Here is a 12,411-nt window from a genome sequence, read left to right on the forward strand (position 1 = left end):
TCTGATTGAAATTATGTACATTTTCAGCATTAGTTTAGTATGAAAATATTGCAGCTACTTTTCTTTTACTCCTGTCTTCATAAAAAGCAACAGAGTTATAACAGATAATTACAAAGACTAAAGTGCATGCTTTACTATAATTAGGACCAGGCAATCCAAGATGAAAACTACACCGTGGCAGAGTCCTACAACCAGGTCTTTGAGGCCAATCCCTTTATCAATACAATCCTCAACCAAAATATGAGGAAGGAGACGAGTCACCCTCAAACTTTTGACAATAGCTCAAGGTCAGACACCCAGAAGACCAGCGCCATTCGTATTCTGGTTTTGGATAAAATACTTGATCTTGCCTACATCATAGAAACCTTGCTCTCTCCAAGTCTATACCCCACTACACCCTTTAGCGATAAAGTAACCATTAAAGAAGTTCTGAATCAGTCGTCTTTCTTCCCAATTTAGGTTTAACAATAAAGCTGCAGCCTAAGTAGCTATGGGAGATGACAGTGCAACTACTAGGTATTGGTGGGGGAAAAGTGTGCTACTAATGTCCTGGATATACTGGCAGGGCCGGCTTTAGGCTAATTCAACCAATTCCACTGAATCGGGCCCTGCCCCTAAGAGGGTCCCGCGCCCAAGCCCCGGTTCAGTGTATTGGCAAGAGTCAGTGCACTGTACCGGGGTGGCCCGGCTTCTCCAGGGGACAATTTAAAGGGCCTGGATGCCCTTTAAATTGCCACCACTGCCACACTGCTGGAGCCATGGGGTAGGGCTGTTGGGATCTGTGGGCTACTTAAAAAGTCCATCGCCCCCGTTGCTTCTATTGCCCTAGCCCTTTAAATAGCCACTGGAGCCCCGCCGCTCCCCCAGGGCTCCGGCAGCTGTGTACATGGCCAGGGCTGTGGAAGCAGGAGCCCCAGGTGGCTGCTGTTACTCTGGTGGGGAGGGAGGAGGAGGAGCACTTACCATACCGGGTGGTCTGTACCCCTGTACCTGCACCCCTGCCCTGTCTCCAGCCAACCCCTGCTGCACCCCCCCTGCCTGAAGCCAGCCATTCCTGCACTCCTCTGTCTTCAGCACTGCCAATCTATGCCGCACTGCCAATCTATGCCACACCCCCCTATGGCCCTGCTTGAAGCCAGCCAGCACACCCCATCCCACCCCACACACCCCTGTCTCCAGCCATTGCTGCACCCCTTGCCCTGCCTGCAGCCAGCCCCATGTCCACTGGTGCCCTGCAATTCCCTGGGCAGTAACCCTGCCTACCTGCTTCAATGATGGGAGAAGAGAGCAGCTGGTACCCACACACATGTGCACACCCTAGGGTGACCAGACAGCAAGTGTGAAAAATCAGGATGGGGTGGAGGTTAATAGGATCCTATATAAGAAAAAGACCCCAAGATTGGGATTGTCTCTATAAAATCGGGACATCTGGTCACCCTAGCACACTCCCAGGGAGTGGCGGGGACCAGGGGCGGCTCTATACCCCAGCGCGCCAAGCAGGCACGTGGGGCGGCCCTTTCCCGGGGGGGCGGCATTTGGCTCCGGTGGACCTGCAGTCTTGCCTGCGGCAGGTCTGCTCGTCCCGGGCTCCGGTGGACCTGCCGCAGGCAGGCCTGCGGGAGCTCAACAGGAGCCGCGGGAAGAGGGGACCCGCCGCGGGACCGGGGAAGGGCGGCGCAGCGCACCGCGCTGCTTGGGGCAGCCTGATTTCTAGAGCCGCCCCTGGCGGGGACCCACACATGTGAAGCGGAGTTCATTTCTAGTTCAGGCCCATCTTTTTAAAAAAGAACTGTAGGTAGTGTTAACATACAGCCATATTTTCCTGGACATGTCAGACTTTTTGGTTTTTAAATTCCTGTTCGGGAGGAATTTTTAAATCTGGAAATATAGTAACCCTATTGGTACCAGAAATACATATTCTGGCACATCCCTTAAATCAGAACTTTTCATAGGGAACCGGTTGCTAAGAAAGGAAAGGCTTTTTTTCCCCACCTTTTTTTCCTTTTTTTTAAAGTCATCCCTGCAGGGGCCCCGCCGAAAATGTTTGAATTGGGTGGGCCCCAAACTTCCTAAAGCCAGCCCTAACTAGTCTGTTCAGTGTTATAGCTTTTAATATGCTACTGCAAATACTGTAATAGAGCATTAATGTCCCAATGTACTGTAGCTTGTTTTAACTTACCGTAATACTAGAAGTGGTGCATGTGAACATTGCCGTAACGAGGGCAAGGCGAGTGAGGCATTTGCCTCGCACGGAAAGTGAGGGGCTCAGAAAGTCTCTCCTTCAGCGGCAATTCGGCAGCAAGTCCTTCCCTCTGAGAGGGACTGTGGTACTCGTTGCCAAAGTGCCGCTGGTCGTCTTCAATGGAGAGGGGCAGCGCATACGGCTCTTTTGCAGAAATTCGTCGGTGGATCCTTCCCTCTAATAGGGAAGAGCCGGACATGCTGCCTCTGTTCCTTGCCTTATGTGCCAAAAATCCCTACTGACGGCTCTGCATGTGAAGCTCTCTTAAAAGCTGACACTACAGTAGTGATATTCCCTAGCCAGCATGCATAGGGCTGGGTGTGGGGAAGGGGAGTGAATTTAGGTATAAGTAACATCTCTCACACCAAACAGGAACTTTTACAAAGTTCATTATTATGCCTTGTCTTACAAACACCAAAAACTATTATTACATATGCAGAAAGGTCAATAATCACCCCCTCCCCATATATACAGAGTTGTGCTTCTGCATATAGTATCTATGTCAGATTAATATTGAGTTAACAGCTGTTCAGGAATCAGTCAAGAGTCAGCTGCCAAGCCACATGTTGATTCCTATTGCAAACTGTATGGGTGACCCTTGAGGCATTCTGAAGCAAGAGATTACTGTAAAACTGTAAATAAGACATAGAAAGAATAAAATTTTCCTAGGTTTTGTTTGTCAGATTTATTGTATTATGTATAGTAGGTGTTTAATATAAAAACCAGGTAGTATGGTTTACAATGTTTTAACAAGAGATTATTCTATTACCATTATCCAGTCAACTTGCACACTATTTTGAAGTAGTGATAATTCACAGAGAGAGAAAGAAGAAAGCTGAATTTAGATAATTATTAACCAGATTCCTGGTTATTCACCAGCCACTTTGCTTCAGTCCATGGCATAAAGCATCATAAACCCAGGACAGTATTGACAAGATAATATTCACCTCGAATTTGCATCTGCTACACTCCCCGCCCCCGCCTCATTCCCAGTCACAATATTCAGGATATAGCCTAGTGAGAAACTGGCCTGGCTGAAGCATGTAGCTGCCAACTGAAAACTAGTACTGAGTACAATAGCCTTGAGAACATTGCTTAATTCTGAGCACTGTGTCTGCAGTGAGATGCAGGGTGGCCCTGGTGCCATGGCACCATTGTAAAGTCGATACTGACTGTAATCCCATAGGCGGCAGGTTTGTATAATTTTTGGTGGTGCCCAAAATGGTGGTCTATCTCCCCGCTCTCGCTCTGTAAGCCGATATAAAATTAAGCTACAACGCATCAGAAACACACGATTACAAGGGTCATTTAAAAGTGGAAAGTGAGAAGCAGCACTTGCCTGCTTCAATATACGGTATTAAATTTTGTTACACCTGTTGTGCCAAATTGGGAATGTTCTTAATGTTTTCTCTGAATACTGTGTGGATGCCTCAGTTTCCCCTGCAAGGTGCCAACTGAAGGTGTTGGGGACAAAGAGATCAGGTGGCCTCCTTGTCCAGAAGAGATACAAAGGCTAGAGGAGGGAGTCTCAGTTTGGAGCTGGCTGGGGAAATGGGGAGAAATCCAAGATGGACCTGACTGAGGGGTCATTTTCTGTACCTACAAGCTCTGTTTAATCTGTGTTCCTGTTGTCTAACAAACCTTCTATTTTACCGGCTGGCTGAGAGTCACGTCTGACTGCAGAGTTGGGGTGCAGGGACCGCTGGTTGCCCCATGACCTGCCTGGGCACACTCGCTGCAGAAAGTGCACGGTGTGGAAAGAGCTGAATGCTCCAAGGTCAGACCCAGGAAGGTGTAAGCTTCTTATCCTGGAGACAGTACGCTCAGAGAGAGGAGTCTCTCGCAGAGTCCTGACTGGCTTTGTATGGAGTAGTTCCAAAGCATCACAGCATCCCCTTCCACACCATGGGCTTCCCGGAAGTCCGCACAGGCACTGACACTCCCTCCTCTGCCCTCTCTCTCTTTTCCAGGCATTAGGAGGCCATCTGATCTCTTTGTTCTCCAACACCTTCAATTGGCAGCTTGCAGGAGAGTGGCCCAGGCCATCAGGTGCCCGGAGACAGGGTTTCGGCCATTCTCTGTGCAGACAGCATCACACTGGCCCTCCAGGGCTCTACAACAATCACACCCCCTTATCCCACCATCTAGATCCTTGAGAAATGCATATGGGAAACTGAGGCACCCACACAGTCTTCAGAGAAAACATTAAGAACATTGCCACTTTGTAACACCTGTGTACAACTACTTATATACTTTAAAGGGGTGTAAAATAATCAAGTATTGTGCTAAACACAATGATACTGCAAACTGACCACTACATTTCAGTTGCACATTTTTCCCCCTTAGGTGAGGGCTCTGGGGTGGGGCAGGGGATGAGGGGTTCACAGTGCAGGAGGGTGCTCAGGTTTGGGGTGCTGGCGGTGCAGGCTCTGGGGTGGGGCAGGACTGGGGATAAGTAACTTGGGATGCAGACAGGCTGCCCCAGGTCTAGGACCAGAGAGGACTTCCCCCCCCACACATTATCAGCAGCAGCAAGCTCCAGTGGAGGGATCCCTCCTCTCCCCCCACAGCACACTCACTCTGCAACACAGTCACTGCACATGCTCCTAGGGACTCTCTCAGGTCCAGAAAGCCCACTCGCCTCCCCTGCGGTGGGTATTGGGTGGCACAGAGTCCCTGGGCGATGCTCTGGAACTGCTCCCAACCAAGCCAGTCAGGACTTTGGGTGGCCTCCTCTCACTTGGAGCAGACTTTTCAGGGCACGAACCTCACCCATCTTCATCGCCTGGGTCTCTCCTGAGTGCATACAGCATCCTCTGCCCCTCCATGTGCTTCCCACAGTGATCCCACCCCAGCGGTGTTCAAGGGAAAGCCACAGGGTCCTGCACCCCCAGTTTGCAGTCAGATGTGACTCTCAGCCAGCCAGTAAAACAGAGGTTTGTTCGGTGACAGGAACACAGTCTAAAACAGAGCTTGTAGGTACAGCAAACAAGATCCCACAGCTGGGTCCATTCTGGGGGCAGTGAGCCAGATCCCCATATGCACTTCCCTCATCATCCCCAGCTAGCTCCAGACTCCCAAACCCCCTCCAGCCCCTCCTCTCTGCTCAGTTCTTTTCCTGGGCCAGGAGGTCACCTGACCTCTTTGTCTCCAACACCTTCAGCTGGCACCTTTGCAGAGGAGGGCCCAGGCCATCAGTTGCTAGGAGACAGAGTGCCAGGCATTTAGGTGCACTGGCCCTTTGCTCTGTAGCAATCAAATTACCTTGATCCACCACCTACATACTTTAGAACGGCATAGGAGACACTGAGGCACCAACACAGTATTCAGAGAAAACATTAAGAACATTCCCAGCTCGTCACACCGGGGTGGGGGGCTGCCATCATGTGTGGCCTCCCCACCCCTGCTATTCCCCCTGCGTGCGGAGGGGGGGGGGAAGAGAGCTCTTAAGCACCTGAGTGCCTCCTGTCTCCTCCTCTCTCCCTCTTCCCCTCCCCCTCCCCCGGTGCTCCAAGAGGCTGCCAGCCGATGATCTCTATATCCGTAGGCAGAAACAGCACAAAGAAAGGAGAGAGGCACTGGCTGTTTTCTTTCAGGCAGGGAAGCTCTGCGGCGGGGGCAGGGGAGAAACACCGCTCCAAATATTGGTGGAGCAGAGCCCTCAGCCTTGAAGATTACTGGTGCTTAAGCACCTCGAGCCCATATAAGCTGCGGCCCCTGTCATCCCCCTTCAACAGGAAAACTCCCTTGGACCGTATCTGGATGCCACTAAAAATATAAAAATCTGCTTCCCTGCTGTTAATTTACTGCTACAGGAGACTTGATGCAGTGACATACTTTCCCTATATTCCATCAAACTCTGCATCACATCTCTTGAGTATTTAAAAGAGTATCTCATATTTGTCTATGTAAAGTATCAGAACTGTTTACAAATTTTAGGATTGCCTTTTGCTGCATTACTCTTGCCTGTGAATCCAGCTCTTACAGTCCCATTTGGTTTCACCGCACTGGGGAACACAAGTCACACAAACAATGTCCTTAGACACTCCAGTCTCCCAGTATCACCACCAGACCCACTCATCCTGGGGATGAATGGTTATGAAAACCAACACCCCAATAAAAGAAAACGGTTCTCTCGATCCCAAAGGACCAAGCCCCAGCCCCAGATCAATATACACATCTGATCCTACCCACAAATCACGCTGTTGCCAATCCTTTAGAATCTAAAATCTAAAGGCTTATTCATAAAGGCAAAAGGTAGAGATGAGAGCTAGAATTGGTTAAATGGAATCAGTTACATAGAGTAATGACAAAGTTCTTAGTTCAGGCTTGTAACAGTGATGGAGTAAACTGCAGGTTCAAATCAAGTCTCTGGAGAACATCCCCCGCTGGGATGGGTCACTAGTCCCTTGCGTGAGCTTCATTTCCTAGCAAAATCCCTCCAGAGGTAAGAAGCAGGACTGAAGACAAGATGGAGATGAGGCATTAGCCTTATATAGGCTTTTCCAGGTGTAAGAACCTTTGTCCTTACTGTGGAAAATTACAGCAAAATGGAGACTAGAGTCACATGGGCAAGTCCTGCATACTTTGCTCAGTTACAAGGCGTATCAGCCTTCTCTGCATGGGTCGATTGTGTAGCTGATGGTCCTTAATAGGCCATCAAACGAACTTATCAGAGCTAACACCAACTTGTCTGCAGTGTCACCCAGAAGCAGAGCACAAATACAAAATACAGACAGTACAGAGCCAATACTTATAACTTCAACTACAAAATGATACACAGACATACAGACAGCATAATCATAACCACCAACCCATAACCTGGTCTTAGCCACCGTATATGACCACCTTTACCTAAGATTTGGTGCCACTACAGGACCTTGGTTGAAAACCATGTTCTATATGGTCCCAGTTTATATCAATAATGTCACACACACACAAATGAGTGGAAGCGTGCGCGTCATTCATCCAATAGGTCAATTTGGCACATTAGCCAGGAGGAAGCAAATCGTGAGCGTTTTCGACCGCAAACCCCATCCCTCCAGATTTGCAACCATCCCTGGACCGGTGACAGGTGCATAGGCAGCCAAGTCATTGGAAATAATCAAGGAGGAAGCCAGTGGAGGACATGAAAGGGGCCACTCTGGTTATCACCTTGGGGTCTGGGGTGTGCTCTGTACCCCCAAACCTTACCTCCCCTTTTCACGTATTCACACACAAAACAGTGAAAGAGCGCACCTCAATCATCCAATAGGTCAATTTGGCACATTAGCCAGGAGGAAGCAAATCGTGAGCGTTTTCGACCACAAACCCCATCTCTCCAGATTTGCAACCATCCCCGGACCAGTGACAGGTGCATAGGCAGCCAAGTCATTGGAAATAATCAAGGAGGAAGCCAGTGGAAAAAATGAATGGGACCACTCTGGTTACTACCTTGGGGTCAGGCGAGTGGTCTGTACCCACAACCCTTACCTCCCTATTCACGTATTCACACATAAAAAAGTGAAAGAGCATGCCTCAAGCATCCAAAAGATCAGGGTTCAGCAACCTTTCAGAAGAGCTGTGCCGAGTCTTCATTTAGTCTCTCTGATTCAAGGTTTCACATGCCAGTAATACATTTTAATATTTTTAGAAGGTCTCTTTTTATGGCTATAATATATAACTAAACTATTGTTGTATATAAAGTATACAAGTTTTTTAACATGCTTAAAACGCTTCATTTAAAATAAAATTAAAATGCAGAAACCCCCAGAACCCTGCAATAGGTCAATTTGGCACATTAGCCAGGAGAAAGCAGAATGTGAGTGTTTTTGACCACAAACTCTGTCCATCCTGATTTGCAACCCCATTTGGCACATTAGCCAGGAGGAAGCAGAATGTGAGTGTTTTTGACCACAAACCCCATCCCTCCAGATTTGCAACCATCCCTGGACCAGTGACAGGTGCATAGGCAGCCAAGTCATTGGAAATAATCAAGGAGGAAGCCAGTGGAGAAAATGAATGGGGCCACTCTGGCTACCACCTTGGGTCAGGGGAGTGCGCTGTACCCACAAACGTTACCTCCCTTTTCACGTATTCACACTCAAAAAAGTGGAAGTGCGCGCCTCACTCATCCAATAGATCAATTTGTCATATTAACCAGGAGGAAGCAAATCGTGAGCGTTTTCGACCGCAAACACCTTCCCTCCAGATTTGCAACCATCCCTGGACCAGTGACAGGTGCATAGGGAGCCAAGTCAATGGAAATAATCATGGAGGAAGCCAGTGGAGAAAATGAATGGGGCCACTCTGGTTACCACCTTGGGTCAGGGGAGTGCGCTGTACCCACAAACGTTACCACCCTTTTCACGTATTCACACTCAAAAAAGTGGAAGTGCGCGCCTCATTCATCCAATAGGTCAATTTGGCACATTAGCCAGGAGGAAGCAAATCGTGAGCGTTTTCGACCGCAAACACCTTCCCTCCAGATTTGCAACCATCCCTGGACCAGTGACAGGTGCATAGGGAGCCAAGTCAATGGAAATAATCATGGAGGAAGCCAGTGGAGAAAATGAGTGGGGCCACTCTGGTTACCACCTTGGGTCAGGGGAGTGCGCTGTACCCACAAACGTTACCTCCCTTTTCACGTATTCACACTCAAAAAAGTGGAAGTGCGCGCCTCACTCATCCAATAGGTCAATTTGGCACATTAGCCAGGAGGAAGCAAATCGTGAGCGTTTTCGACCGCAAACCCCATCTCTCCAGATTTGCAACCATCCCTGGACCAGTGACAGGAGCACAGCCAACCCCGGACCAGTGACAGGTGTGTAGGCAGCCAAGTCATTGGAAATAATCAAGGAGGAAGCCATTGAAAAAAATGAATGGGGCCACTCTGGTTATTACCTTGGGGTCAGGGGAGTGCTCTGTACCCACAAACCTTACCTCCCTTTTCATATATTCACACACAAAAAAGTGAAAGAGCATGCCTCAAGCATCCAAAAGATCAGGGTTCGGCAACCTTACAGAAGAGCTGTGCCAAGTCTTCATTTAGTCTCTCTGATTTAAGGTTTCTCATGCCAGTAATACATTGTAATATTTTTAGAAGGTCTCTTTTTATGGCTATAATATATAACTAAACTGTTGTTGTATATAAAGTATATACGTTTTTTAACATGCTTAAAACGCTTCATTTAAAATAAAATTAAAATGCAGAAACCCCCAGAACCCTGCAATAGGTCAATTTGGCACATTAGCCAGGAGGAAGCAGAATGTGAGTGTTTTTGACCAAAAACTCTGTCCCTCCTGATTGCAACCCCATGGATCAGGCGGCAGCAAGTCCTGAGCAGGAACCCAGATGGTTATGTTGTGCGGCAGAAACTGCTACTAGTAGCAAAACGGGATGGTTTCGAAATGTGATGGTACACTTCGCTGCTCAGAGACCGAGAGAGAAGGTGGGCGGATCGGGCCCTCCGAGCCCCTCCCCGGGGGTGCCTGGCCCTACATCCCCCCCCCTCCGTGTCCAGGGCCCCCCACCCCCTGGTCTGGGCTCATCCCCCTGACTCAGGGCTTGTACTGACAGAAACACGAACCGCTCCCGATTCTCTACTTTGGCTGCACTGAGCATGCGCACCCGAACTGACCATGCCCAGTAACCTCCGCTGTCGCCACTGCCCTCTCTCTGCCCTCACTTCTACTCACCATTTGCTGCCTGCTCTTTGGGGGGGGGGTTAAAATGCTCAAGGGGGCAAATCGCAGCGGTGGGGCTGCCAGGGTCTGAGCGGGGGACACAAATTTACTGGCCAGAGGGGTTCAAGCTGCTGTAGGCAGCGGCAGGAGAGAGGCTGAAGGGGAAAAATCGGGGGGGGGGGGTGGTAGCCGCGGTTAAGCCCCGGGGAGGGGAGACGCTGCCAGACCCTGTGCGGGGACAAAACCCCCATTTAGGGAGGGGTGGGGACAGTGGCCTCGGGATGAGCCCCTGCTGGGCTCGCAGATCTGGGGTGTCGGGGTTGTGGGGGCACAGGCTGTTTTCAGTTCTGCCGCGTGTCAGCCCCGGGGCGGGGGGCGGGTTCCTGGGGCTGGGACTTAAAGGCACAGGCAGCCCAATTCCCAGACTGTCAAAGCGCAGACACCGCAGCTCCTCTCTAGCCTATACAAGTGCTGCAGGGCTCTTACTGCTCCAGCCAGGAGACTGAATGTGGGGAAATATTGTACAGACGCCCCCTCCCTCCCTCAAACTCTGCCTCTCACATTTTGACTATGTAAAAGTGTCTTCTATCATTTTCTATGTCTATATGAAATCACTGCAGCTCCTTTCTCTTATACAACGTGCTGATTTGGTAACGCCCTCCCAGAGCCCACATGTCTGTACCCCCTCCTGTACCCGAATCCCCTGCCCCAGGTCAGAGCCTGCACCCGTCACTCAAACTCTACATAGCCTGCAACCCTCCTGCACCCCCAACTCCATCCCAGAGCCTGCACCCCAAACAGGGCCGGATTAACCTGTTGTGGGCCCGGTGCTAAACATATTTGTGGGTCCCCATGGGGGAAATGGGGACATGAGGCATGGGGCAGAGTCCTCAGAGCGAGGGGCTGACTGGGGGCAATGGGATATGAGTCATGGCACGGCAGGGACAGCCCCACTCCACCCAGCCCAGTACAAGGGCACTGTTTACAAACCAGGAGCTGCCAGACCCAGGCTGTCCAGCCCAGCCCTGCACTGCCATTGTGCTTCTTCCCCTTGGGGGTGGGCCCATGCTGCACCATGCTACCCCCTGCCCAGCACCCCTCTGGCTCCCTACGCGCAGTGCCACACCACCCAGAGACCCCCACAAATCCCCTGCCCTGAACCCCTCTGACTCCCTTCGCCCAGTGCCACACCACCCAGAGACCCCCACAAACCCCCTGCCCAGCACCCCTCTGACTCCCTTCGCCCAGTGCCACACCACCCAGAGACCCCCACAAACCCCCTGTCCAGCACCCCTCCGACTCCCTATGCCCAGTGCCACACCCCCCAGAGACCCCCACAAACCCCCTGCCCAGCACCCCTCTGACTCCCTACGCGCAGTGCCACACCACCCAGAGACCCCCCAAATCCCCTGCCCAGCACCCCTCCGTCTCCCTATGCACAGTGCCACACCACCCAGAGACCCCCCACAAACCCCCTGTCCAGCACCCCTCCGCCTCCCTATGCACAGTGCCACACCACCCAGAGACCCCACAAACCCCTGTCCAGCACCCCATCCGACTCCCTATGCCCAGTGCCACACCACCCAGAGACCCCCACCAACCCCTGTCCAGCACCCTCCGACTCCCTATGCCCAGTGCCACACCACCCAGAGCCCCCCACACATCCCCTGCCCTGCACCCCTCTGACTCCCGTTGCCCAGTGCTGCACCATCCAGAGACCCCCACAAACACCCCGGCCCCGTGCCCGCCCAGATCACTCCCCCACCCACTCAGAACCCCCCCACAGATCCTCTCACTGACCAGTGCCCCCCAGCTGAAGACCCCCCACAGCCCTCCCACAACTGCACAGTGCCCCACACCTTCCCACCCAGAGGCCCCTGCAGATCCTTTCACTGTCCAGTACCCCCCACCACCACAACTGCAGTGACCCGCACAGACCCCCCACACTTCCCAGCGCCCACACACACACAGATCTCCCCCACTGACAGCCCCCCAACACATAGATCTCCCCACCGCCCCAGTGCCCAGCACCTACCCAGACCCCCTAGAGACCTACTCTCCCACACTCTAACCCCCAGCCACAGTAGCCGGCCCTGATGGGAGGTGACTGTGGCTGCGAGGCTGAGATGGCAGCACAGCCAGAACTGGTCCTGGGGCAGGATAACTCTGGCCTCTTGGGAGTGGTGGAAGCAGCCAGGCTGGAGCAGGAGCAGAGCCTACCCGGGCCAGGCTCTCTCAGGACCCAGCTGAGCCTCCCCCCTCCCCGACTGTTCCCTGTGAGTGGCTGAGACTGGCCCAGCCTCTGCACCAGTCCCAGGTGGCTCTTCCCCCAGGGAGGCAGGTGGGGCCCCACAGGTCCCAGGCAGTGGAGACAGCTCAGAGCTGGAGCAGTGCTGGGTAGTGGGGCAGATCCCTGAGACGTGACTCCCGCGATCCTACCCAGCCCACCCACACCCATTGGCCCTGTGGCCAGCAGCCTTGCAGAGCACACACCTCTCTCTCTC

The sequence above is a fragment of the Mauremys reevesii genome, linkage group 15, assembly GCF_016161935.1.
Source record: "Mauremys reevesii isolate NIE-2019 linkage group 15, ASM1616193v1, whole genome shotgun sequence".
Lineage (NCBI taxonomy): Eukaryota > Metazoa > Chordata > Testudines > Geoemydidae > Mauremys > Mauremys reevesii.